Genomic DNA, 27,908 nt, shown 5'->3' on the forward strand with positions numbered 1-27,908 from the left:
TGACGTTTTGATTTTTTTTTTTTTTTTCGCTATGTCATTTTATTCAGATAAATTTTTTTATATATATATATATATATATATATATATATATATATATATATATATATATAGGTTTGGCGATTCTGAGTGCGGCGATACCAAATATGTGTATTTTTAACTTTTTTTTTTTTTTTAATGGGGCGAATGGGGGGGTGACTTAAACTTTTTTTTTTTTTCATTCACTTTACACTGGCTTCAATAGTCTCCATGGGAGACTAAAAGCTGCAATTGTCTGATCGCTTGTGCAGCATAGAACAGGGCTTCAGCCCTGCTCTATGTAGCAGAAATGGTCACTTGCTATGAACACCGGCCGCTCATAGCAATCCGGCAATGACAACCACAGAGGTTTGCTGTTGAAATGAAAACCCATAGGCGACCTGCGGTCATGTGACACGGGCGCCTATAGACGGGATTAGTGACGTGCTCCCGGTGCGATCACATTAAATGCCGTTGTCAGAGATTGACAGTGGCATTTAAAAGATTAACAGCCTCGGGTGGATCGCGTTTCCACCCGCGACTGTGAGGGGCACGTGTCAGCTGTTCAAAACAGCTGGCACGGACTCAGCGCCCCAGTCCACATCAAAGGGAGAGATAGGGCATGCGCAGTACATATATGGCGCATGTCGTGAAGGGGTTAAATAAAAAAAGAGCCTATACATGTTTGATGTCTGTAAACTTGTAATGACCTGGAGAATCATAACAGCAGGTTAGTTTTAGCATTTAGTGGTAAAAAAACAAACAAAATACAACTTTGGAATTGCACTTTTATTTGCAATATCACCGCACTTGAAATTTATCCCAATTTTCCAGTACACAATATGCTAAAACCAATGGTGTTGATCAAAAGTACAACATGTCCTGCAAAAAAAATAAGCCCTCACATGGCCAAATTGACTGAAAAATAAAAAAAAGTTATGTCTCTGGGAGAAAGGGGAGCAAAAAGCGGAAAATGGCTCTGAGGTTAAGGGGTTAAAGATGAGGTTGGTTAGTTCCCTGCACAATGTGCTAAGCAGGGTCTAACTCCTCCATGTCTTTACGCTGAATGTCTATGTTCTGCATTAGTATGAGATTCTGGTTTTGGCTTTTATCCTAAGTCATGTAACAAGGTTTGTTAAAGGGTCGACATTGACTTTTAGGATTGCTACTTCCAATAGGTGGCACTAGAGTTCTAGTCCTCTTCCTCTCTGAAGAGACAATTTTCATTAGCAAACATGATCGGATAAGGCCTCTTTCACACTTCAGTTTTTTGCATCAGTCAAGATCCGCCAAAAGAGCGGATGGCGGATCCCTTTTAGTACTGATGACAACGGATGGCACCCGTCCGTTTTGTTGACGGATCCGACAAATGCAGAATTTTAAAGGAATCGCAGCCTGGAAAAGGGGAGAGAGAGAGAGAGAGAGCGCGCCCCTGGTGTGCCTAAACAGTGGAAAACCCCAACAAGTGGTCCTATTTCGGAAACTAGACCCCTCGGGGAATTAGTGAACATGTATTCCCTTAAAAATATTTCTTTAATAAACAAATTTTAAAAAAAACAGCTATTCCCGTGAAAAAAGGAATTGAAACAATTCCACAATATAAAAATGATTTTTGAAGACCAAAAAGTCCTGCTTAATAATACTATCTGAGAACCTTCCTTGATGTGGAGGTTGGCACTAGTGTTGAGTGATACCATCCGATATCGTGAAATATTGGATCGGACCGATACCCAAAAATTATCGGGTATCGCCGATTCCGATACCGGAAACCAATGCAAGTCAATGGGACAGAAATATCGGAATTAAAAAAAACCCTTTCTTTCTTGTAGGTTAATTCTACATGAAGAAAAACAACTAATAATAATGTAGAATGTATTGGGGGAGATGGAGGAGACATTAGCCCACTCAAATGGAATAGCAGGAATAATTTTTTTTTTTTCCTTTAAAGACGTTCGGAGTTACAAAGATATCGACTATGTTAACCTTTTTTATATTTTGTCAAATATCTATGTTTCACTACTTCCATGCTCTTCACCTTCTTTTTTACTTCTCCCACGCTTTCTCCTTCATGATCCTCAGCAGCATCTTTTTCATCAACTTCTTCACCTTATTCATCTTCTTCACCTTCTTCCTATTATTCTTTTTTTTTTTTTTACATTCTTCATATTCTTCTTTTTCAACTATTATTCTTCATATTCTACTTCTTCATCTTCTTCCTATTCTTCTTCTTCATCATATTCTTATTTGTGACAGTCATTCCTGTAGTTATGTATAAAAGTTTGAAGATTACACCTTCCGTTCTGCCTGTCACAAAAGATGTACAACAGGATTTGTCCGCGTTCAGTTTTGCCTGCAGCAGCAGACATTTTCCAGGGGCACCACGAAGAGGAATGGACTCACCCCCATACACTGCTTAGTCTTCTTCTGCTTATAATTTAGATAAGGGTAGCAGAAGCTGCAAGAGCCAATGGAACAAGCGAGGACCAGCTGACGGTGCTGGAACACGGTTACTAAGCAGGAGGTACCTGTGCTAGAAAGCACTACCAAGGACCAGCAGACGTTGCTGGAACTCGGATACCGAGAAGGAGGCACCTAAGCCAAAGGCACTGCCGAGAACCAGCTAACGGTACTGGAACCCGGAGGGGTAGCAGAAAGTACCCCTGAAAAACAACGTTGCAAGGCCGCGAGCTGGCCGCAGGTACCAAAACCCACAGTCCTACAGGGGGTGCTTGTCCTATTGGCACTACGGAACCAGCCTTTGTTGCTAGATCCCGCAGCCCACATAGGAAGCCCATAAACTGCAGGCACTATAGACTCGGCAAACCCGACCGCAACACGACAGGACAACGTATTGGTGGCAAAGTGACGTTGACACTACCCGGAAACAGCAGGCGTGCTGGAACCAGGCTGGGCAGGAGGGAGTACCCGTGCCAAAGACACTGCCGAGAACCAGCTGACGGTGCTGGAACCCGGATGGGTAGCAGAAGCTACAAGAGTCAATGGAACTAGCGAGGACTAGCTGACGGTGCTGGAAACCGGAGGGGCAGCAGAAGGAACAAGAGCCAATGGCACTACCGAGGACCAGCTGACGGTGCTGGAACGCGGTTACTAAGCAGGAGGTACCTGTGCTAGAAAGCACTACCAAGGACCAGCAGACGTTACTGGAACTCAGATACCGAGAAGGAGGCACCTAAGCCAAAGGCACTGCCGAGAACCAGCTGACGGTACTGGAACCCAGAGGGGTAGCAGAAAGTACCCCTGAAAAACAACGTTGCAAGGCCGCGAGCCGGCCGCAGTTACCAAAACCCACAGTCCTACAGGGGGTGCTTGTCCTATTGGCACTACGGAACAGCCTTTGTTGCCAGATCCCGCAGCCCATAAACTGCAGGCACCATAGACTCGGCTAACCCAACCGCAACACGACAGAACAAAGTAGTGGGAATGTGGACAGAGCATGAGACATTGCCGGACACACATCAGGGGATCAGCTGACGTTACTGAACCCCAGTAACACAGGAACAAGTGTTGAAAAATTGAAAGAGAAAGCTACTGACCAACAATGCAGGGATCACTGCACAAATATACATTTTATTGGTAACAAAAACCTTATAAAAACATTTAAAAGTCATAAAATGACAAGAAGCAAAGCACAAGGCTCATAATAGAGCCAAACAAGACTCCCTCCAGTGGGTAGGAACACATACAGATGGCTCTACATAGCGCCATGACAAGCCTGCAATAATATTACATTATCAGAGATGTACATGTACACATGGGTCTCAATGACCCTACACTGAAATGTGTACAGGTTGTTGAATCCTCTTATATTTCATGTCTACATTGTGCCCCATTCATTTATATGGCTCTTTTTTGTGTGTATCTCTATAGCCTATAACCGGTCATGTACGATATCCTATTCAAATAGATACATTTCAGTGTAGGGTCATTGAGACCCATGTGTACATGTACATCTCTGATAATGTAATATTATTGCAGGCTTGTCATTGCGCTATGTAGACTCATCTGTATGTGTTCCTACCCACTGGAGGGAGTCTTGTTTGGCTCTATTATGAGCCTTGTGCTTTGCTTCTTGTCATTTTATGACTTTTAAATGTTTTTATAAGGTTTTTGTTACCAATAAAATTTATATTTGTGCAGTGATCCCTGCATTGTTGGTCAGTAGCTTTCTCTTTCAATTTTTCAGTCACTGTTTTTACTGACCGCTGGTGGATCCGCATTCTTTATTCAGTGGTGCCCTCCTGTAACTCTATATACAACAGGAACAAGTGTTGATTGTGCAGACGGCACTTCTGAACAGCAACTGGCGGTGTTGGAGGCCAGGGTAAATACTAGAGACAGAGTGAAGCCAGAGGCCTAATTGGAGCACGTTTGAAATCAGTAGTAGTGTGAATGTGGAGGCAGCAGTAGTCATTGCCGGACACACAGCAGGGGAGCAGCTGGCGTTACTGAACCCCACTAACACAGGAGCTAGTGTTTTTCTCTGTGCAGACGGCACTTCTGAGCAGCAACTGGCAGTGTTGGAGACCAGGGTCTATCATGGAGTAGGCTGAGGCCTACTTGGAGCAAGTGTAAAATCTGATGTAGTTTGAATGTGGAGGGAACAGGAGATATTGCCGGACACACAGCAGGGGAGCAGCTGGCGTTACTGAACCCCACTAACACAGGAGCTAGTGTTTTTCTCTGTGCAGACGGCACTTCTGAGCAACAACTGGTGGTGTTGGAGCCCAGGGATTACAGTTCAGGTGGTAGGAACATGAACACAACAGGAGACCTGGATACTGTTGCCAACCAATTCTTTATTCTGAAAGAGGACTGGCAAATTCCGGCGAGATCCAGGCCTTGTTCATTTTCAGAAAAGTAAGCCAGTCAACGTTATCGGAGGATAGTCGCGTGCGACTGTCTGTTAGTACACCACCTGCGGCACTAAAGATGCGTTCCGATAATACACTAGCAGCAGGGCAAGCCAGCACCTCCAATGCATACTGGCTAAGCTCTGGCCATGTATCCAGCTTAGAGACCCAAAACTTGAAGGGGGAAGAGCCGTCTGGGAGTACACTGACAGGGGAAGACATGTAGTCTGTCACCATCTGACGGAAACGTTGCCTCCTGCTGACTGGAGCCGTCTGTGATGGTGTAGACATTTGTGTCGGGCACACAAAACTTTGCCAGATTTGGGCCATACTGGTCTTGCCTTGTGCTGAGGCGCTGCCTCTGCTCCCTCTTTGGGCAGAGCTTCCTCCACTGCCTCGACGCACAGAGCTGCTTTGTAAAGCATTAGCAGCACTGCTCTCGGGTGGAATGGAGAACATGATGGAATGCACCAGTGTGTCTTGGTACTCCCACATTTTACGCTCCCGGTTCAACGGTGTTATGAGGCTTTGTAAGTTGTCCCGGTAGCGAGGATCTAGGAGGGTGTACACCCAATAATCAGCCGTGTTGAGAATGTGGGCGATGCGGCGGTCTTTTCTCAGGCACTGCAGCATGAAATCAACCATGTGCTGCAGACTCCCAACTGCCCAAGAAACGCTGTCCCCTGCTTGAGGCGTCATCTCTGCCTGCTCTGTATCACCGCACCCTCGCTGTACATACTGACTACTAGAGCATTGTGTACCTCCCTCCTCTGGAGAGATGTCTTCCTCCTCCATTGACTCCTCCTCATCTTCCTCACAAAGTGTCCCCTGCCTAGGCCTTTGTGAGGAACCACGTTGCGCAGACTGTCCAGAAGCAGATGTCATTTGTGACTCCTCATCCTCCACCTCTTCCAAAACCTCCTCCCTTAGTGCTTGCAGTGTTTTTTAAAGCAGGCAGATAAGGGGGACAGTCATGCTGACTAGTGCATCATCCGCGTGGAATCATTGAAGGCACGCAAAACGTGGCAGATGTCCTTCATAGAGGCCCACTCTGTGGTGCTGAAGTGTGACCGGCGCACAGTGCGACTTGTTTGCGCCTGATGCAGCTGGTACTCCATTACTGCTGCCTGCTGCTCTACAACCGCTCCAACATATGTAACTTTGAATTCCAACTGGTGGGTAGGTCACATATGATGCGATGTTCCGGAAGGCGGAATCGGCGCTGCAATGCGCGATCTTGCCATGCTGGAACGCCGCAAGTGAGCGCACTCTATGCGGACCTTGTGCAGCAGTGCATCAAGATCCGGATGGTCCCTCAGAAAGCTCTGCACGACCAAGTTGCGCACATGTGCCAGACATGGGATGTGAGTGAGGTTGCCTAGGCCCAGAGCTGCCACCAGATTTCGGCCATTGTCACACACTACCAAGCCTGGCTGGAGATTCGCTGGCACAAACCACACGCCACTCTCCTGGTTCATGGCATTCCAGAGCTCCTGCACTGTGTGGCTTCGATTCCCTAAAGAAATTAATTTCAGTACGGCCTGTTGACGTTTGGCCACGGCTGTGCTCATATCGGTCGTAACAGGCTCCTGCAGCGCTGATTCAGAGGAACTGGAGTATGAGGAGGAGTCAATGTGTACAGACTAGATTCCTGCAATCCTTGGAGTTGGCAGAACACGTACAGCGCCACTCTCAAGATCTGTACCCGGCTCCACATCATTGACCCAATGGGCAGTGAGGGAAAGGTATCGTCCCTGTCCATGGTTACTGCTCCACGCATCGGTGGTCAGGTGGATCTTGCTACTGACGGCGTTTAGTAGCGCATATTTAATTTTTCCCTCCACATGCTTTTGCAGGGCAGGGACGGCTTGCCTGCTGAAATAAAAGAAGCTGGGCACGGTGTATTGTTGGACTGCCAATGCCATGAAGTTACGGAAGATGTCAGTCTCCACCAGCCTGAATGAGAGCATTTCAAGGGCCAGTAGTTTGGCAATGCCAGCATTCAGAGCCTGTGCTCGGGATGGTTTGCCGAGTATGGCAGCCTTTTCTCCCGTGCCTGTGCTACCGATGGCTGTAGAGTGGCCTGGGAGTGTGAGGATGACAGGGAGTGTGGTGCTGTGGGTGGAATGTCACTGGGTCTCTGGACAACAGTGCCAGAGGTTCTTCCATGGCGATCCTGTGAGGAAGCCGAACCAGCTGTGTGTGAGCTGGAGGAAGAGGCTACAACACGAGCTGAAGAGGTGGTGGTAGGTGCTGTAGGTTGGCCTACGTCTTCAGTGTGTCTTTGTAACTCCATCACATGCTTGGTCCGCACATGTTTCCACATATTTGTGGTATTCAGGTTGCTGACACTTTTCCCTCTTTTAATTTTCTGATTACACAGCTTGCATTTGACAAAGCAAATGTCATCTGCAACTGTCAAAAAAGGACCACGCACTGCAAGTCCTGGGAGCGCCCGTTTTGGGTTTTGGAAGAGGAATGCTCCTAACGGGTGCCGAAGTGGAGGCTACAGGCAACAGAGTCTGCCCCCTCCCTCTCCCTCCTGTTTTGGCCGTTCGGGGAATCTCTTCCTCAGAGCTGCTCCCACCACCTTCCTGTTCCTCACGCCATGATGGGTCAAGGACCTTATCATCTACACTCCCCTCTTCAAACACCTGCTTCTCCTGGGTAGTCTCGCTAGCACAGTACGCACCAGAAAGTGGCACCTGAGTCTCATCATCTGATGCGTACTGAGGTGTGCTGACCATAGGCACTGGCCCACCTGCCTCTTCAGATTCAGAGGGACAAAGCAGTTGCACATCACTGCATACTCCCTCTTCACATTCTAGAATGCTGCTTGGCTGGCCCCCTGTTTCCAAGCCAAGAGATTCAGAGAACAGAAGTAGAGATGGCTCCTGTCCAGGGCTCTCTGACTGCCTGGGCAATTTGGCAGGTGGTGAAGAGAAAGACGGTTGCTCTTCAGTGCTCTGGCCCTGAGAGGACGTGAAAGTAATTGAAGTCGATGCGTTAGCTGCCATCCATCCGACAACGGCTTCAATTTGTTCGTCCCGCAGCAGTGGGGTACGGCGAGGTCCTACAAAGCTGCGCATAAAGGACTGTTGCCTGGTAAAACTGGGGGATGCTGAGTCACTGGTGCCCGCAGCAGGCACAGAATCCCCACGTCCTCTCCCTTCTGAAACTCCACGACCACGTGCCTTACTCCCTGCCTTCTTCATCTTGGTAGACTGATAAAGATAGGCAGAAAAGTTCAAAGGGGGGGCTTAGTGTGCTTATTCCTGAACAGCTGCTAACAGGTATAGGAAACACTAATTTTATAAAGTGTGTGGACTTCACTTTAATATGAGCTAATGTGGCCTACACAACTGTCAAGTGGAGTGTTTGGTGAACTTTATTTACCGTATGTACTCGAATATAAGCCGAGATTTTCAGCCCATTTTTTGGGGCTGAAAGTCCCCCTCTCAGCTTATATTCGAGTCATATACACCGGGGGGGCGGGGGTGTTAGGTCATACTTACCCGTCCTGACGCTGTCTCTTGAGCCCCCAGCTTCTCCGCGCTCTCTCTTCTTGCCTTCAGCGGTCACGTGGTACCGCTCATTAAAACTCATGAATATGCGCATATTCATGAGTTTTAATGAGCGGTATCACAGACCACTGAACGCAGGAAGAGAGAGCGCGGAGAAGCTGGGGGATCAAGAGACAGTGTCAGGACGGGTAAGTATAGCGATAGTCACCTGTCCTGCGTCCATGGCTGCTTGCTGCTGGCTGTCATCGGTCAGTGACTTCAGACAGCAGAGGGCGCGGTGACGTGATTAGTGCGCGCCGCACCCCCTGCAGTCTGAACGTCACTGATCGATGACGGCAGATAGCGGTGAGCCGCCACGGACGCAGGACAGGTGAGTATCTGACACCCAGCGACGGAGAGGTGAGTATGTCATTTTTTTTTTTTTTTTTTTTTACATGCAGCAGCGGCAGCACGTGGTGGAATAATCTAAGGAGCTTCTTATGGGGTCAGCATATGGGGGAATAATATAAGGAGCTTCTTATGGGGTCAGCATATGGGGGAATAATCTAAGGAGCTTCTTATGGGGTCAGCATATGGGGGAATAATCTAAGGAGCTTCTTATGGGGTCAGCATATGGGGGAATAATCTAAGGAGCTTCTTATGGGGTCAGCATTTGGGGGAGCAATCTATGGAGCTTCTTATGGGGGCAGCATATGGGGGAATAATCTATGGAGCATTTCCCACCCTAGGCTTATACTCGAGTCAATAAGTTTTCCCAGTTTTTTTGTGGCAAAATTAGGGGGGTCGGCTTATACTTGAGTATATACGGTACGTGGGGTTTTTTTTTTTTTTTTCATAAAAACAAAGGATGTGACCAAAGATGTGAAAGCGATAGTATCACAAACTTTTTGGAGCTATTACAATGCAGGAAGGTAACCTACAATGCAGTAGATGAGGCTCCAAAAAATAGGCTAATACTAATCTGGCTGCAGCTGCAGGGCACAAGCCACCAAAAAGGCTCCTCTATCTACTCCTATATAGTGTTTGCAACCAACCAATGTAGATGGATACGGATGGAAGCACACGAATAGGAGAAAAAAATCTGGAAAAATGAGCTGCAATAAAACAAAAAAAGGATTATGTATGAGGCAGTGACGCATGCTGAGTGGACTACAACCAGAGGTGGCTGCAGAACACACTACAACGTGAGCTGCACTCACACACAGAGACTTCACAGACAGCCGTGAACAGTGCAGAGAACTGGGCACTAGCACTGAAAGGCTGCAGAAAGGCTCCGCTGTCTACTCCTATAGTGTTTGCAACCACTGTAGATGGACACGGATGGATGCACACTAATAGGAGAATTAATGAAAAATGAGCAGCAATAAAACAAAAATATGTATGAGGCAGTGACGCACGCTGAGCGGCCTACAACCAGAGATGGCTGCAGGACACACTACAGCTTGAGCTGCACTCACACAGACCTTGCAGACAGCTGTGAACAGCGCTGCAAGGCAAAAGAAAGCTACAGTGATTGATTATGCAGCCTGGGTAAAGCACAATATTATTTAGCAAATCGCGATCTCTAACTGTCCTCAGAGTCTTGAACAGCAGCCTGTCCCTAACTGAATTCTCAGCAGAGTGAATCCTAAATGGCGGCGGCGGCTTTTATAGTGCATCATGACATCATTTCAGCAGCCAATCACAGCCATGCCATTAGTTAACATGCCTACATGCCTAACAGGATGTGTCCACACTTCAGAGGATTGTCATTGGCTGAATCAAATCAAACTGGCTCATAGTATTATGGGAACTACCGATTCCGGTATTCGATATGCTAAAAGTATCGGAACTCAGTATCGGAATTCCGATACCGCGAATATCGGCCGATACCCGATATTTGCGGTATCAGACTGCTCAACGCTAGTTGGCACCCTAAAAGGAACGATCTTTTTGGCGCCCCCACTCAACGTAGACTGACCCTCTCACCCCTCTCTCACCCTACAATCAAAAGGTGGGAAAACAATAAATGATAGGAAGGGGATGAAGGAAGAGGAAGGAAGGATTTAGCAGGTAGATTTGCAGGAAAAAATACCTTATAAATACAGTAGATATCAATTTTCACACATGTAAGAAATAACTTTAGCGTAATTCCAAGCCTCAGAGATGATCTTGCTTGTGAATGCTATAATCAGTTAATGAATACATTACAATCATGTATCGATCACATCAAGAAATCAAAAAGTATGATCATATGAGATGAAATTCACTAGTACACAAAAACATGACTAACCAGTGGTCCAATGAACATATTGGTGGCCCAGGAAATAAGTCCAAAATCAAATGATCAGAGCATTATTAGTAACTGGTACAAAAAGCCACATAGTGGTCACTTATCGTATATGGACGCCTCGACGCGTTTCCCCGGTATGACAGTTCATTAGGAGGCCTATATGATTAGTACCACAGATAACAGATGCAGTTTGTGATGCCGGATACCATGATGAAAAAAGGCATACCAGCGGTCTATAGTGGGGAAATATCCCCCATTAATCATGTGTGCACACAATGTGCCCGAGTACCCAATCAGTATCCCTGAAATCACCACAGTCGCAGAATGAATACACCCGCCTTCTCACTCAACCAATCTCTGTATCAGACTGTGGTAAGAGGCCCCTTCTGCTTTCTATCCTGGCTCAGCGTGCGTTCCAGCTCACTCCGCATGACCAGAAATGAATACCCTGCTTGTTTTCCACCTAGTGTAACGCACCGCTAAAGTTATGCGCATGCGCAGAAATAACTTAGAAAACTTAGAGTGCTATGCAATTGTAAAGGGAGATAATTATATAGCCTAATTGATTCAGTGAAGAGGTATTTGGAAAACCTATAACAAATACCTGTGTGAGTTGCTGAATTGTAGGTTGCTGAGTGCTTTCTACCTGTTCAATTTTTGGGGGGCTTGGGGGCTTGTTTAACCTATTTTTTTCTCTCTACAGGGTTAATCTCATTTTACTATCTGTGTTTTTAAGGGTTAACTATATTACATTTAAATCTTGAGGTGTAACTATATTCACAAGGGGTTATTTAAGGGTGGGAGTTCATACCGTAATTAAGGGTTTATAAGGGGCAGCTGGTTGGGGCTTAACTCCTTTTGGAAGTGCATTGAGCAGCAAGGTGGTGTGCTGGTAAAAGGGGGGAAAAAAAACCAAAACTCTTTTAAATCTTCTGCCTGAGCGAGTGTGAACGAGCTGAGTGTAAGTGCGAACTGTGGTAAGTGTGTGACTTGAGAAAAGTTGCATGGGTGTTAAGATTTGGTCTGAATATGGCCTCTGGAGGCTAGCCCGGGCTGCAAGGAGTTTCACGGTGCCTTCTAAACCATCACATACACCTTTGCCATGAGCAGTGGCAAAAAAGTGCCATTCAGCTTCTACTCCAAAGTCTTTCTTGTGATGGCATACATTTAAAGTTTTTCCTGTTTTTATACTGTGCAGAAGAGCCATCCGAGAAGTAGTAGACCTTGCTCAAACTTGGTAGGATGTCTGTTTTTATCGCTGAAATCAATTTTTTTTGGAAGAAATGAGCAGCTATTGAATCATGAAGTAAGCACTCAGATATCATAACTACACTTTTGTACTTTATTTCTCCATTCTCATTGTAATAGATCGCAAAAGAGTGCACAGTTGCTTGTTCATTGTTCCAGTGAAATGACTGTGCTTCATCCTGAACAACAAAGGAATAGTTCACTGAAAAGTCTAAGCTTATTACTGCCTCATTCTGTTTAATGCTTTCTTTGAGGTGATTGTAGTAGTCAGACTGTTGGCGAGCTATAAATGAGTGTTTCTTAAGGACTATCAGCTGTTCACAAAAACATTCTACAAAAAGTTCTGCACTTTTAAAAACCGTGTCAAAAGTACATCTGTCAACAGATATCCACTGTTTATAAGTTATATTATCTACCATAGCCTCTTCAAAATAATTTAATATTTTTTCTTTGAGAGCCAATACTGAAGGACATTTTTTGCAAATATTGAGATGACTACTCCAACTCTTTTCTGGACACAATATTTGAGACAGACCTACTTTGTAATCGCCAAGATTGGACTCCCCAATCTGAATATCTTTCAGCTTACCCCCTTCAATCATGAGCTTAGTGTTCTGGTGTATTGTACATACGCATACAGAGTGTGTACCACTACCACCAGCCAGGACACAATTCTTCGGTCGCAGGTCACCAAATTTTGAAAGTCCTATTTTGGCAGAAGTGGAATTTTTTTCTTTAAAAAGTTCATAGGTTTCTTTCAAATTGGTAAGAACCAGCCTCTTCTGGACAGGAGTTTTCTTACCGTTCACTTTTATAGACACAATCTTTCTTGCCAGGCATAATTCAGCTCACTTCATCACTATTGTAAAAATCTTTCACTTTACGCACTATAGCTTCATCTAATGTTTTGCCTGGTTTAGGATCAGGACAAGACATGAAACCTTTTTGTTCAACTAGAGATTTGGCTTTTCTAGCCATTCTATTGCTAACGTTAAATTCATTTTCTATTCTTTTGCATGTCCAACTCTTCGGTAGTGTAGTCAGTATCATGAACTGTTCACTTCTGCTGTGGGTGGATTTAAATTTATCTTTAAGCTGCAGAATGATCTCTGAATCAGTGTCATTTTTTCCTTCACCTTCTACTGTTTCACCTGCCAGCTGAAGGCTCAATTTTTTTGTAACTTTTTCTAATTTTTTTTTGGCAATAACCTGGATAATGGATTCTTTTTTTTGCAATGGGTGATTCTTCAATGTTAGAAAGTGATTTATTCAAATACTCTATTGTTAAATCAGGATTGATAAAATCCTCTGTGTTGGAAGTTACAGGTTCTTCGAAATTTTCGGCCTGCTGAGCATTTTTCTCTTTTGCAAGTTGCTTTCTACAACTGTCACAAATTTTCATGCCTACATTGATTGATGGATTTATATTAAACATCCAATCTTGTACCGGCCTAAGATTTTTTTCTTGTTGTGTGTCCAGTTTTTTCAAAAGGATTGCAACAGCATATATTATAAAATGCTGTTCTTTGAGAAGTAGAAGCCATTGCTGTGTGAGAAAAATACAGTTAATATTATGTAAGGAAGATGGGTAATAAAAATAAAGATTTACAGTACACTTTATTATAAAGTGAGTATTAGGGCTAATGCACACACAGCTTTTTCTGTCTGCGGATAAACGCTGCGGTTTTGGCACATTTTTCTACCGAGTTTTCACTATATCTGCATTAGTCTTTTTAATCGCTAGTGAAAACGATGGCAGCTTTTTATATAAATAGTGATAAATGCGTTTATTGCAGATCAAAAAGTAGTGCAAGCAGTGATTTACTCTGTGTTTCTAAAAGCACTGCGCATGAGTTTAACCCCATTGAAATCAATGGGGGGCATTTTTCTGAACGATGATCACTCAGAATAGTGCTGTGTGTGTATTAGCCCTTAATAAGAAAAGCATTAAACTATTTTTACTCAAACTTTAAACGCACTCACCAATATTGTAGCACACAGACTCCCTTGATGCCGTAGAGACTATTGTTTGTTCAAGAGTGAACATGTCAGGACATGAAAGCTCTGTCTTACTTCCTGACTCTGCGGTGAGCAGATACTCAACATGACTGACAGAGCTGCTGGCCTGTCATTTGCTCTGCATTCACTGTCTACCCCTGTTCATTCTCAGGTTGAGCCCTAACAAAGCTTTCTCCTGTCCTCTCCTGCTTCTAAGCTGTAACATAAAAAATACAGTAATATCTAAAAACCATGAATTATTTGGTAAATATAGACGCCACACTTCTAGACCACAGGCTGAACTCCTGCTTCTAAGCTGTAACATAAAAAATACAGTAATATCTAAAAACCATGAATTATTTGGTAAATATAGACGCCACACTTCTAGACCACAGGCTGAACTCCTGCTTCTAAGCTGTAACACAAAAAATACAGTAATATCTAAAAACCATGAATTATTTGGTAAATATAGACCCCACACTTCTAGACCACAGGCTGAACAGATCTGAATTTCAGATTTTTGAATTGACACTGTATAGTTTAATTTTTTAAAATATGATCCCAACTTGAATTTTGGTACAGATGTGGCTAGCAGGTACATGTGCAGTTTTTGAAATTTCTAAATTAAACGTTTTTTTCAGAAATGCGTTTTAAACTTTTGCGTTTGCATTCACATGGGTAAAATATTAACAAAGATACTCTTGAGACGTATCTGGTCAAAGCCCGTACAATTCTGGGTAGACTGGTCTTTATTTTGTTTGTCTATCTTTTTTTTCTTGCCTGAGTTATGAGGAGAAATGTTAAGGCAGGCAACACCGAAATTCACACTTTTTCTGAACTTTGAAAATCAATAAAAAATAAAAAAAAAATCTAGAATTTTTTTTCCTTCACATTTTGCATTCTCTGACACACTATTACCAAATAACAAAATCTCAAAAGAATTAAAAATATAGAGGTAAAAATCATTGGTTCACTTGACATGGAATGACCCGTATGCGTCATGAAAGTCGGTGCCAATCCAACCTGTGACGCATATGCTGTGTCATGGGAGGATCGCGTTCCTGCGGGTCGGGTGACCGGGGTCACTGAAAGGTCACCCGACCTGCAGGCACAGGACCCTTTGTACTTCACCCCAAGGGGGGCAGGCTTTGCCCCCCCCACCCCGCAGCTGTGATGGCTCTGATTGGCTGTTTCACTTTTAACAGCCAATTAGAGCAATTGTAATATTTCATCAATGAAATTTGGTGAAATATTACAATCCAGCCATGCCCGATGCTGCCCCATACCCCCCCCGGCTCACAGCAGCGATCGGTCACCGCTGTCACGATCTGCTGCCCCTCCCCTGCTTCCGCTCCCCCCGCCTTCCGATCTCTGTCCCTCCCTTCTCCGGTGTCCCTCCTGCATGGGCGCCGCCATCTTCCAAAATTGCAGATTCATTCATTCATTCATTGCAGGTACATTTTGATCACTATGATAGTCTATCATAGTGACCAAAATTTTAAAAAAAAGTAAATTAACCCCTCGTTTATCACCCCCATAGGTAGGGACAAATAAATAATTTTTTTTTCCCATTAGGGCTAGGGTTGGGGTTAGGGTTAGAATTAGGGTTAGGGGGTGTGTTGGGGTTGGGATTGTGGTTAGGCTTGTGGTTAGTGTTAGGGTTGTGGTTAGGGTTGAGTTAGAATTGAGGAGTTTCCACTATTTAGGCACATCAGGGGGTCTCCAAACGCAACATGGCGCCACCATTGATTCCAGCCAATTTTGCGTTCAAAAAGTCAAATGGTGCTCCTTCCCTTCCGAGCCCCGGCATGTGTCCAAACAGTGGTTCCCCCCCACATATAGGGTACCAGCTTTCTCAGGACAAACTGCACAACTTTTGGGGTCCAATTTTTCCTGTTACCCTTGTGAAAATAAAAAATTACAGGCTAAAAAATCATTTGAGGGGAAAAAAATGATTTTTTATTTTCACGGCTCTGCGTTATTGTTATAAACTTTTGTGAAACACTTGGGTGTTCAAAGGGCTCCCCACACATCTAGATAAGTTCCATGGGCTGTCTAGTTTCCAAAATGGGGTCACTTGTGTGGGGTTTCTACTGTTTAGGCACATCAAAGGCTCTGCAAACGTAACATGATGCCCGCAGACCATTCCATCAAGTTGGCATTTCAAAACGTCACTACTTCCCTTCCGAGCCCTGACGTGTGCCCAAGCATTGGTTCCCCCCCACATACAGGGTACCAGCATACTTAGGACAAACTGGACAACAAAACTTCTCATTTTACCCTTGTGAAAATAAAAAAAAATGTGGGCTAAAAAATCATTTTTAAAGGCATAAAATGATTTTTTTTTTTTTCATGGTTCTGCGTTATAAACTTCTGTGAAGCACCTGAGGGTTAAAGTGCTCACTATGCATCTAGATAAGTTCCTTGGGGGGTCTAGTTTCCAAAATGGGGTCACTTGTTGGGGAGCTCCAATGTTTAGGCACACAGGGGCTCTCCAAACGTGACATGGCAACTGCTAAATTTTCCAGCATATTTTCCATTCAAAAAGTCAAATGGTGCTCCTTCCCTTCTGAGCCCTCCCGTGCGTCCAAACAGTGGTTTATGACCAAATATGAGGTATCGGTGTACACAGGAGAAATTGCCCAAGAAATTTTATGATCCATTTTATCCTGTTGCCCATGTGAAAATGAAAAAATTGATGCTAAAAGAAAATTTTTGTTGGAAAAATTAAAATATCCATTTTTTTCCTTCCACGTTGCTTTAGTTTCTGTGAAGCACCTGAAGGGTTAGTAATCTTCTTGAATGTAGTTTTGTGTAGCTTAAAGGGTGCAGTTTTTAGAATGGTGTCATTTTAGGGTATTTTCTGCCATATAGACCCCTCAAAGTGACTTCAAATGTGAGGCGGTCCCTAAAAAAAATGGTTTTGTAAATTTTTTTTTTTTAAATTCGTTTATTGAACAAAAAGGAGAATAATATACATATTGGCTTATGATAATAAAATACACGCATAGCCCTTACAAATATACAGAAAAAAAATATACTGATATACATTGTGAAGCATGTATATCAGTTGACTTTCACAGGCTTTTATCATATTGTTCATGCAGATAATAAAGAACATTAGCCTTTCAAGTATACAGAAAACAGCCAACCGGTTATACATTGTGAAGCATGCATATCAGTTGACTTTTACCAGCTGTTATCATATTATTCTTTCAGATAATAAAAAACATTCCTAAACTTCAACTATATCAACTGGTGCCTGCTACTGCGCAGCCTAATTTCTTAAATCATGTTATCTCACATATGATGTCTCAATTTTGCAAAGTAAGGCGAGAGGAATTCCACCTCTCCCAGATCTTCTCAAACTTGCCCGGGCATCCCCTATTTTGATAAAGCGTACGTTCGTATGGAACAATCGAGTTCACCAGGTCAATCCACATTTTAAGGGAGGGACATGAACCCCCCCATCCACCATAGTGCCAACACCTTCCGTGCCATAAATAGTGTTTCACGCAGAAAAATCCCGTCATAATGACCCCAATTCTCCTCATCCCATACCCCAAACAAGCAGACCAGTGGTACAAGAGGAACCGGGGCCCTCATCAAGGATGACAAAAGCAGGGTCACCTCTTTCCAGTACTGTAAAATAATGGGACATTGACAGATCATATGAACAAAATCCGCATCTGGTGAATGACATAGCAGACATTCTGATGATTGAAGTCGACCCATCCTGAAAAGTCGTGTCGGAGTTAAGTATAATTGATTAATTATATACAGCTGTATCACTCTATTATTAATAGATGGTGATACTCCTATCGGAGATTCCAGGATCTCCTCCCACTCCTCTCCCTGAGCATCAGGGATGAGTCTGTCCCATTTCCCTTTAATAGAGCTTATAGCAGATTCCGTTCCCACCGACAGCATGTACGTGTATAAAGAGGAGATGAGACCCTGGGGACCCTGCAAATTAAGGATTCCTATCAGAGGCAGAGATGAAATAGTACGGTCCACACCCCCACATCTCGTGTGATTGAAGAGCCGATCTCAGCTGTAAATAACGGAAAAACTGGGATCTCGGAATACCATGTGCAACCTGTAATTGCTCAAAAGACACCAAGGTCCCCTGGTCATACAAGTCTCCAATCAAGGAAACATTATGTTGCATCCAAAAAACAGTGGATGGGTGGTTCAGTAGTTCTGGGAAATAGTTATTCCATAGGGGCATTTCAGCTATAAAATCTTTAAACCCACTCGCTTTCTTAATCTGTCTCCATACTAATTGCGCCAGTCGGAGCAAGGGTAGTAGACGAGGGACATTAGTCCTCTCCAACTCAAGGAAACCTAGTGGGCAGTCAGTTCGCGCAGCATGGAGTAGGTGGCTTTCCGAATTGGGGAAGCAACTACCCGGCATCCATTTATTTAAAGCTTTAGCTTGCCCAGCCAAATAGTATAAGAAAAAATCTGGTAACGCCGCCCCACCTCCCTTTTTTGGTCTCTGCAGGGTGGTCAATTTAAGTTTGGGCCTAGTTTTCCCCCAGATGAAAGATATGATCTGGGAATTGAGATTTACAAAGAAGAATTTGGGTACTATTACAGCACTATGCTGAAGGGAGTAGCTAAGCTTGGGGAGTAATATAATTTTAATTAGGTTTATACGTCCAGCCACAGACAGCGGGAGTTTGCTCCAAGTTGTGAATTTCATTCTAACTAGTTCTAGTAGTGGGTGAATATTGAGTTGTGAGTCAAACGTATTATTTTGAGAGATTATATATATATATATATATATATATATATATATATATATATATATATATATACACATACACACACACACACACACACACACACACTTAAAACTAGATACAATAGGCAGCAAGGAGAGAGCTTCTAGCTGGGGCATTGGGGCGTGATAAAGGGGTAGCAGAGTGGACTTCTCCCAATTTATATATAGACCTGATTATTTACTGAATCTATCTATAATGGCAATTACTTGTGGTAGAGTCTCCTCCGCTTCATCCATGAATATCACCATATCGTCAGCATATAGACCAATGGTGTCTACCCGACCCGCTATATTTATACCTTTAATACCAGGGGAAGATCTAATACGTATTGCCAATGCCTCAATCGCAAGGGCAAATAGGGCCGGGGAGAGGGGGCACCCTTGACGAGTCCCCCTATGCAATGGAAAAGACTCTGACACGGAGTTGTTCTCTATAATACGGGCTTTGGGCTTCATATATAGTATTTTGATCCATTTTATAAATTTATCCCCAAAGCCATATGTTTGTAAGCACGCGGAGAGGAAAGGCCACTTAGAGTCAAAAGCTTTGGCAGCATCTAGCGATGCCAGTGCCCGCTTGTTGTCTGGCATTAGAGAGCTATATTGGGCTATTGACTGGACCCGTCTGATGTTAATGGAAGTGCTCTTACCAGGCATAAAACCTGTTTGATCAGAATGTATAAGGCTCAATATAATCGAATTCAGTCTGGTAGCTAGATTCTTAGTAAAAATTTTATAGTCCACATTTACTAACGAGATAGGGCGGTAGGATCCACATTCCAAAGGGTCCTTCCCCTCCTTCTTAAGCACTATGATATTAGCTTCGTAAAAGGATTCAGGCATAGATTTCCCTTCCCAAATTCCCCGAAATACTTTAACCAAAAGTGGCGTTAATATATCCCTATATTTTCCCTTCCCCATGACAGCACCACAGACATGACAGATGGTATCTGCCCACAGGAAACCTGTAGCAGAGACATAAGAAGGGAGCGGCACCTCTCTTCCTCAGTTTGGTTTCCTGTTTCCCGCAGGCGGATGCCTGGGGCAGAGTCTGTACCTCCGGAGGGATCCCCCTCTGATGTCGTCCGGTCAGGAGGCCGAGGTCCACGGGGAGAGGATGGCAGCGAGGCGCGGTGGCGCGCGCCTGTCAGCCCAGCTCGGTGGGCGCTGTGAGCGGTGTCCTCCTCGTGAGACTCCCCGGCGGCCGCTCCAGTGGGAGGCTGGGCCGGGGGAGGCGTGGCCACCACGACGCTGGCGCCGACGGCTTCCAGGGTCGCACCGGAAGTGACGTCACGCCGGGGGAGCGGTGTACTGGGCACTTCCGGGTGGGAGCGGTCCCAGAAGCGCGCACCGCTCCTCCATAAAAAGGGAGGCAAGGCAGGTGCCACTTGTCCCTGAGAAGCTGTACATAGGCTCCGGAGTTGCAGAGCCAGATCAGCAGCGGAGCGCAGATGGATCCTGAAGGCGAGATGAGCGCACAGGAGGAAGAGCTACCGGGGTACCCAGAGGGCCGGGTGAGTGCCTTTGTAAGGCAGCACAATATATTAACTGCCCTATGTATGTCTTCTGTAGGGAAAGACCACAGCAAAAGAACAAGGAATGTGCACTATGCAAAAAGGCCCTAGCTAAATCTTATGAGAAGCGACTTTGTCGCTCGTGCATTAAAAAAACAGTGGCCGAAGAGTCACCATCCCTGCTCTAGAGCATTAAAACTATGATCCGGGATCAAGTAAAGTTGACGGTAAGAGATGAATTAAAGGAGCAGACTACACTTGGCTCCGATATAACTCCTGCTTCACCCCCGCCCCCACCTCCTCCTCTCCCTCCCACAGAAATTACTACTGACAGAGTCTGAGGAAGAACAAGTGGAGATAGGGCCCTCGGACCTGGACTCATCGGACGAGGAAAATGGAAATATGGACGACCCATCTGAGGACATTGGGAAATTACTAAAGCTTGTAAGGTCCACAATGGGACTTGAAACACCAAAATAGCCAAAGTCAATTCAAGATGCTATATTTAGCAATCTTGAGGGGAAAAAACGAAGGGTTTTTCCCTTCCATGATAACCTGTTAAATTTAATCAAGAGGGAATGGAAGAAACCCAACAAAAAAAATGTCCTTACCGCAGGCGCTCAAACGTAAATACCCGTTTGATGAGGAGGTATGCGATAAATGGGAAAAAGCTCCCAGACTAGATGCCGCCATTGCTAGTACATCCAGGGGAATAGCATTGCCATTTGAGGACATGGGCGCCTTAAAAGATCCCCTTGACAAGAAAGCAGACGCTTTTCTAAAATCTGCTTGGGAAGCATCGGCTTGGTCGTTTAAGCCGGGAGTGGCCGCCACTTGTACAGTGCGTGCTATGATGAAGTGGTTAGATGAATTAAGTGACCAAATTAAGAATAAATGCCCAAGGGAGACACTGCTGGAGGCAATACCTTCCCTACAGAAGGCAGCGGGATTCCTGGCTGACGCCGCAGTAGATTCCGTCCAAGGTGCCGCCCGTGCATGCGCCCTTTCAAATTCAGGCCACAGAGCACTTTGGTTAAAAAACTGGTCGGCAGACTTCCAGTCAAAGGTTAAACTCTGCATCATCCCGTGTGAGGGTCAATACCTGTTTGGGAAAGCATTGGACGAAATTTTAGAAAAAGCGTCAGATAAGAAAAAACGGTTGCCACCACCCTTCCCTAGGCGTCGGTGGACTAAAGCTCGCTCGTCCTTTCGTGGAGGAGGGAACAGAGGGAGCCGAGGGCGGCCAGACGATAGAACCACGCGGGGCAGACCCTGGAGGGGAAAAGAGAAAGGATTCCTCTTTAGTAAAACCACCCCGATACTAAGCAATGACGCCAGGGCGGTTGGGGGAAGGCTTCGATTCTTTGTCCATCAATGGGTAGCATTGCCCGCCTCAAAGTGGGTAACCGACCTGTTAGCCGAGGGCCTACGACTAAGTTTTCTAAGCCTTCCACCTCAAAGAGTAAAAGTGACCCAGGTAGCCAAAAAGAATCAGACCACGCTAGAAAAAGAGATTCAACTCCTCATGCAAAAGGAGGTACTAATAAAAGTACCGTGTCTTCAAGTAGGGAAAGGGTTTTACAGCACTCTGTTCCTCACGCCAAAACCAGATGGGTCACTAAAAACAATATTCAATCTCAAAGTCCTGAACCAATACATCAGAACAGAGTAATTCAAAATGGAGACCTTGGGGTCAGCAGTGAAGCTACTCGACCCGGGTTGCTACATGGCAGTAATAGATCTTACCGACGCCTATTACCATGTCCCAATATGGGGGATCACCAACAATATCTAAGATTGGTAGTAGAGATTGCTCAAGTCCCCACTCATCTACAGTACCAGTGCCTACCCTTCGGGGTATCAGTAGCCCCTCGTATATTTACAAAAATCATCGGGGAAGTAGCGTCCTTTATAAGAAGGGAAAATATCCTGTTGGTACCCTATCTAGACGATTTCCTCATCATAGCAAACGACAAGCAAAATTGCGAAAATGCAGTTAAAAAGGTCCTGGAAATATTAACCAGGTTAGGCTGGATGATCAATCTAAAAAAATCCAAATTAACTCCAGTGCAGTCACAAGAATTCCTTGGAATTCAATTGGACTCATTAAAACAGCAGTGCATTCTTCCAGAAAGGAAAGTTGGGGCTATCCAACAAAAAATACAACGGATACAATCTGGTCAAGCCGGTCAGTAAAAGAGGCAGTGTCGCTCCTGGGCACGTTAACAGCAACAATCTCAGCGATCCAGTGGGCACAAGGCCATACGAGAGAACTACAGTGGCAGATCCTATCCGAGCAGGAGAAGGGTCCTTCCAATTTAAATCAGGAGATCATTCTCTCACCTCAAGTGCAGGAGTCATTAAAATGGTGGCTGAGCACCGAAAATTTAAACAGATAAGTGCCCTGGACTATTCAAAACTCGGTGGTACTGACCACAGACGCAAGTCCGAGTGGTTGGGGGCACACATAGAGAAACGAACCCTACAGGGCCAGTGGGAACCCGGAATGAGGGATGCATCCTCAAATCTAAAAGAACTGGCAGCTGTGAGGCGAGCCCTTCCCATAGTAAAGCGAGAAGTGCAAGGGAGACATGTCACCATATTATCCGACAACAACACGGTCATAGCCATACATAAACAGACAAGGGGGTACAAGGTCGGCAACCCTTACGGCAGAGGCCAGGGAATTATTCGCATGGGCGGAAAACAATCTTCTGTCCTTATCAGGTACACATTTAAAGGGGGCAGACCATTATCTGGCCGATTATTTAAGCTGTCGTGTACTATACCAGGGAGAATGGTCCCTAAGTCAAGAAATATTTGGGGAAATCTGCGCTGCCTGGGGCACACCAGAAGTAGGCCTGTTTGCTACCAGGGAAAATTGAAAAGTGGATAGGTTCTACTCCCTAAATCCAAGAGAGCAACCAGAGGGGGTGGATTCGCTACTACACTGGTGGAAATTTCTTCTGGCCTATGCGTTCCCCCGTTTCCATTGATTCCAGTAGTCTTGAAAAAGATCCGACAGGACAAAGCTCGAATAATCCTGGTTGCGCCCTTCTGGCCGAAAAGGGCATGGTTCACATGGCTCAGACACAGGTCTATCTCGGACCCATGGATCCTCCCAGATACCCCGAATCTGCTATACCAGGGCCCAGTAGAACACCCCAGGGTTCACAGGCTGCACCTCACTGCGTGGATCTTGAGAGGGGACTCCTTCTAGCAAAGGGTTCTCAGTCCTGTTAGTAACCTCCCTGCTCGCTAGCAGAAAGGCGGTAACTTCACGTAAATACCAAAAAATTTGGGAAAAATTCTTGCAGTTCACGGGCCGACAATGGACTGGGACAGCCCAGAAAATACCAATAAAAGAGATCCTAGAGTTCCTCCAGAAAGGACTGGAAAAAGGACTGTCCACATGCACCCTAAAAGTGCAGGTATCGGCCCTGGGTGCGTTGTTTGATCAAAAACTGGCTGATCACCCATGGATCTATAGATTCATTCGGGCCTCCTTTACATCCAGGCCCACAAAATTAACATCTAACTAAGGTAGCTCCCTGGGATCTAAATGTAGTATTAAGGGCACTGACAGCGTCTCCATTTGAGCCTATTGCTTCCATCTCAATAAAGGCGCTAACGCTAAAAACAGTACCCCTGGTGGCCCTAACCTCAGCTCGTCGTGTCTGCGAGCTGCAGGCAATATCTGTAAATCCACCATATACCACCTTTTTGGATGATAGAGTGATCATAAAAACTGATCCGGCCTTCCTACCGAAGGTGAATTATAAATTCCACAGGGAGCAGGAGATAGTTTTGCCCTCGTTTTGTCCAAATCCCAGGGAGAGAAAACCTTCCATTGCCTAGATGTCAGACGTTGCCTGCTTCAATATAAGGAAGCCTCAAAATCATGGCGACAGTCTTCAGCCCTTTTTGTCTCCTTTCAGGGGACAAACAGGGGTAAGAAAGCTTCAAAATCAACAATTGCACGATGGCTACGTATGGGTATTGCACTGGCTTATTCTTCTTTAGATCAGACTCCCCCACTGGGTGTAACAGCTCACTCTACGAGAGCCATCGCCACGTCCTGGGCTGAAAGGGCAAATGCTTCGGTTGAGCAGATCTGTAAAGCAGCAGTATGGTCCTCACCATCCACTTTCTTCCGACACTATAGATTAGACCTAGGGCCCTCAAATCTGGCCTTTGGGAGAAGTGTTGTCTGCTGTTGTCCCACCCTAGGAGTCTATTCTATATTTCCTCTCATGTCTGCGGTGCTGTCATGGGGAAGGGAAAAAATGATAATTACTTACCGGTAATTTGATTTTCCAGAGCCATCACAGCACCGCATTGTTCCCGCCCTACCTTGGTGATTGTTGTGTGGTGCACCAGAAAATTTAAAGTTGTATCTGGATATGTAAATCTATGTGAAAAAATATAAAAAAATAATAAAGGAAAAAGAAGGTGATTATTAGTGAAACTGTTATATAACATGTATGTAAACTAATAAGGCGGTTACCTTTGCATACTCTGAAACAAACTGAGGAAGAGAGGTGCCGCCCCCTTCTTTTGTCTCTGCTACAGGTTTCCTGTTTCCTGGGGGCGGATACCATCTCTCATGTCTGCTGTCATGGCTCTGGAAAATCAAATTACCGGTAAGTAATTATCATTTTTCCTGTACAATTCAATAGGGAATCCATCCGGCCCTGGGGCCTTCCCGGAGGCCATGTCTGTTATGGCATTTTCTATCTCCTCCGCAATAAATTTAGCGTCCATAAGGGCCCGTTGTTCAGGATCTAATGTAGGGAATGTCACATCTGACAGTCTAAACACCCCAAGCTGTCACAGTCACTTTTAGATTCATATAATGACCTGTAATAATCATAAAAACAGCCAAGTATTTCTTCGGTTGAATATACCAATGAATCTTCCGGCTTACGAATCTGTAGTATTGTATTTGAGGTGTTATGTTAGCACCAAATAGGCTAAGAGTTTGCTTGCCTGGTTTCCCAGCTCAAAATACGACTGGCGAGTAAAGAATAGTTAAATGAAAAAACACAAAAGAGAATGAAGCAAAAAGCAAAACATTGATCATTTCACACAAAACTCCAAAAATGGGCCAGACAAAAGTATTGGCACCCTCAGCCTAATACTTGGTTGCACAACCTTTAGCCAAAATAACTGCGACCAACCGCTTCCGGTAACCATCAATGAGTTTCTTACAATGCTCTGCTGGAATTTTAGACCATTCTTCTTTGGCAAACTGCTCCAGGTCCCTGATATTTGAAGGGTGCCTTCTCCAAACTGCCATTTTTAGATCTCTCCACAGGTGTTCTATGGGATTCAGGTCTGGACTCATTGCTGGCCACCTTAGAAGTCTCCAGTGCTTTCTCTCAAACCATTTTCTAGTGCTTTTTGAAGTGTGTTTTGGGTCATTGTCCTGCTGGAAGACCCATGACCTCTGAGGAAGACCCAGCTTTCTCACACTGGGCCCTACATTATGCTGCAAAATTTGTTGGTAGTCTTCAGACTTCATAATGCCATACACACGGTTGAGCAGTCCAGTGCCAGAGGCAGCAAAGCAACCCCAAAACATCAGGGAACCTCCGCCATGTTTGACTGAAGGGACCGTGTTTTTTTCTTTGAATGCCTCTTTTTTTCTCCTGTAAACTCTATGTTGATGCCTTTGCCCAAAAAGCTCTACTTTTGTCTCATCTGACCAGAGAACATTCTTCCAAAACGTTTTAGACTTTTTCAGGTAAGTTTTGTCAAACTCCAGCCTGACTTTTTTATGTCTCGGGGTAAGAAGTGGGGTCTTCCTGGGTCTCCTACTATACAGTCCCTTTTCATTCAGACGCCGACGGATAGTACGGGTTGACACTGTTGTACCCTTGAACTGCAGGGCAGCTTGAACTTGTTTGGATGTTAGTCGAGGTTCTTTATCCAACATCCGCACAATCTTACGTTGAAATCTCTTGTCAATTTTTCTTTTCCGTCCACATCTAGGGAGGTTAGCCACAGTGCCATGGGCTTTAAACTTCTTGATGACACTGCGTACGGTAGACACAGGAAGATTCAGGTCTTTGGAGATGGACTTGTAGCCTTGAGATTGCTCATGCTTCATCACAATTTGGTTTCTCAAGTCCTCAGACAGTTCTTTGGTCTTCTTTCTTTTCTCCATGCTCAATGTGGTACACACAAGGACACAGGACAGAGGTTGAGTCAACTTTAATCCATGTCAACTGGCTGCAAGTGTGATTTAGTTATTGCCAACACTTGTTAGGTGCCACAGGTAAGTTACAGGTGCTGTTAGTTACACAAATTAGAGAAGCATCACATGATTTTTCGAACAGTGCCAATACTTTTGTCCACCCTCTTTTTTATGTTTGGTGTGGAATTATATCCAATTTAGCTTTAGGACAATTCTTTTTGTGTTTTTTCATTTAAGACAAATTAAATGAAGATAATAATACCAAAGAATTTGTGTTTGCAATAATTTTCAGGAAGAAAACTGAGTATTATCTGACAAAATTGCAGGGGTGTCAATACTTTTGGCCACAACTGTATGTACCAGCAGTGAGACCCCTCTCCAATAACTAGTGTGCAATGCATGGACAGGCCATTGTACCCAAGGTTTCTGCACGCAACGAGCAGTATCTCTGGTCAGATGCGTCTCCACCAAGGCCACAATGTGAGGATGATAATGTCTGGTCTGCGAAAAAACCTTGATCTTTTTACGGGGGGGGGGGGGGGGCCTTTATACCTCTCACGTTCCATGTCATACATATCATCTCAGACCCCATACTTACTCCATTGAATATGGCATACAGTACTACCCAAGCAGAATTTAGAGGCACCACATAGAGCTTGAGATTGCCATTGGCTGCGACTTTTACCTAAGTAACAATCAAAACTATTGTAAAAAAGAAAACAAAACCGGAACCAAACATTAGTGGAGCAAAGTCTCACGCTCCTAGCAAAACACAAGCAAGGGGATACCATCACTGATCAGTGTCCGGTATATTTGGTAAACTGGGTACCTGCAAGGAGAGCCCCCATTAGACCATTAATAAAGAATTTAGGTTAGTAGTAAGTATATTAGGATTACTTTGCAGGGGATCCCATATGAGACCGCAGCCACTCAGTCGCCTCCGCTGGATTCGTAAAAATCACAGAGGAGCCCCCATGTATGACCCGGAGCCGGGCCGGATAGATCATTGAGTATATAACATTTCTCTATTTGAGCCGCTTCTTTACATCGTTGAATTGTGCCCTCTGTTTCTGAAGTTCCATGGAAAAGTCTGGGAAAATCGAGATCACGGCATTGTTGAACTTGATAGGGCCTTTTTGCCGTGCAAGGCGCAGAATAGTGGCTCTGTCTTTACAGTTGAGGAGACGTGCCAGGAAAGGTCTAGGTGGGGCTCCTGGAGGAAGGGGTTTTGTAGGGACCCTGTGAGCCCTTTCGAAGGCAAACATTAAATAAGCAACAAATTCTTGCGCTTTCCCATTCCCTGTGAGACCTGACATTGCTGGATTGGCACCAGTGCACAAGCTGAACACGTTTTTATTTTATAACTGGCTACTTCATTTAAAAAGCGATTGTCGCGGTCTCCGCGCAGTGGACAACCTTTTTAAGTTCAAAGTAAGCTGTCAGGAGGTGTAATACTAATGTACATCGGCTGTATAGCA

At 44.7% G+C, this 27,908-nt stretch overlaps 1 protein-coding gene across 1 annotated transcript in view; it reads left to right on the forward strand.

The window, feature by feature from the left end:
* The window catches only part of CHUK (component of inhibitor of nuclear factor kappa B kinase complex), a 236,950-nt gene that overhangs the window by 11,234 nt on the left and 197,808 nt on the right, over nucleotides 1-27,908 (forward strand). The window lies entirely within an intron of this gene.

This window comes from Dendrobates tinctorius, unplaced genomic scaffold (assembly GCF_039654945.1).
Source record: "Dendrobates tinctorius isolate UK_male_01 unplaced genomic scaffold, ASM3965494v1 ptg000068l, whole genome shotgun sequence".
Classification (NCBI taxonomy): domain Eukaryota; kingdom Metazoa; phylum Chordata; class Amphibia; order Anura; family Dendrobatidae; genus Dendrobates; species Dendrobates tinctorius.